This window comes from Agrilus planipennis, unplaced genomic scaffold (assembly GCF_000699045.2).
Source record: "Agrilus planipennis isolate EAB-ADULT unplaced genomic scaffold, Apla_2.0 scaffold70, whole genome shotgun sequence".
NCBI lineage: Eukaryota > Metazoa > Arthropoda > Insecta > Coleoptera > Buprestidae > Agrilus > Agrilus planipennis.
In genome coordinates, this window is record NW_020442458.1 from 976,775 (window position 1) to 978,615 (window position 1,841).

The window sequence follows — 1,841 nt, forward strand, 5'->3', positions numbered from 1 at the left end:
CCCTGCGCTATCCTCTGCTTTATATCCCTACTACTCCTTCCATCCTCACTTATCTGACTTCCTAGGTATCTAAAATCAGCCACTTCTTCTAATTTTTCGTGTCCTATCTTTATATTCGCTCTTTCCCTACTTTTTCTTCCCTTGCATACCAGAATTTTAGTTTTACTTTTATGTATTTTCATACAGTACTGATCTGTCAGTACCGCTTCCATTTTATTTAAAGCTATCTCTAGGTCCTCTTTGCTAGATACTAATACTGCTATATCATCTGCAAATCTAAGCATGCTAATCTTTTGCCCCTGCATATCTATCCCTACAATTGTACTGACTTTAATGATGTTGATTGCGTCGTCGATGTATAGATTAAAAAGTAGCGGTGACAGTGTGCATCCCTGTCTGACTCCCTTCCTAATATTTACTTCTCTACGTTGCATAAATAGCTCTATAACTGCCTGTTGCTCTTTATACAAATTAAGTATCACTCTTCTATCTTTGTAACTCATCCCTACATTTCTAATGTTACTTAACTAAATAATTTGTTTAACAAAACCTGGATTGGTAATTTGCAATTGTAAAATATGTAGTTGGCATTTACTAAAGAGTTTGGGAAAGCATTATTACCTTCAAAGCGTAATACGACAGACCGATATTATTTGTAGTTTTTGGTTGCTAATGAAGTTAATGCTAATCAATATATATATATCTAATCACGATTACAAATTACACAGTTAAGTGTTGTGTAATGTTAACCGTCTATTCAAATTTAATCGTAAGATGGATAGTAAGTTGGCGGTGAAATGTTGCATTCCGTATCAATTATATCTTAATTATCATTTTTTAGACAAAAGAGAAATACTTAATACTTACCTAATGAATTAATTCTTTGAAATTTATCAAAAGAGATTGGAAATTTAGTTGTCAATAATTATTGTGATCTCATTAAACTGATAACGTCAATACAATATGTATTCATAAATATTGTACCTATTCTAATAGGTACCGAACATACATATACAGCTTTCCTGACAGCTATAATAAGTCAGCAATAATTAACTCGTTTAATTGTAACTAACTCAGGAAAACATAGTAGTTATAAAACACTAACAGTTTCTTTCCATAGTATGACTAAAATCGGCGACTGTATAATATTACAATAATATTCGATATATTTTATAATTTAAATTCTTTTCGAAATTTTTAATTGCTATTTTCGTATTTGATTTTCCGTCCTCTTTTGCCATACTTCCTCGCTTCAATGGTGAAGAAGACTCTGAGTTTTCTTATTGAGTCGTCGTCCCACAGACACGTAATTTTTGAAGTGAAACTTCTTTACGTACGATAGAGTAAGTTCGTTTCATGAGAGTTGCTATATAACGAAATCATGCAACGGATGTCTCGTAGTGGGGATCGCCTGAGCCGTGAGCGAGCACTTAGGTGCAACAATTCGTTACGGGCAACTCCGGCTGTATAGTGTAAATTATCTCACCGTCAATATAATGAGGACTGTCTCTTAATTCCGATGTTTGTATGATCAACTCATCAATATCATTTTTATTTCTCTCCTTCCGGAAAATTTCGGCTACGAATGGGTTTAGTGTTATCGAAGCAAATACTAATGCTATTGATAAGTGCTAGACATGCACCGGATAGTTATTTTTCAAAATCTGATGTACCAACAAAGTCGCTGTCGAGACTTCGAGATATAATCTACGCAGCACCACCACTGAGGATGTCAGCCGCAGTAGCTGACGAAACGTCTGGACGGAATAGTTCACTTAGACCACGGCCCTATAGCCCGAATCTTCATTCTACTATGGATTCCGGCCGTGAAAGCCTTTGTT

General features: G+C 34.9%; 1 protein-coding gene across 3 annotated transcripts in view; it reads right to left on the bottom strand.

Moving 5' to 3' along the window:
• Positions 1 to 1,841, bottom strand: part of LOC108735350 (dendritic arbor reduction protein 1) — a 499,675-nt gene that overhangs the window by 391,673 nt on the left and 106,161 nt on the right. The gene's annotated exons all lie outside the window — the stretch shown is intronic.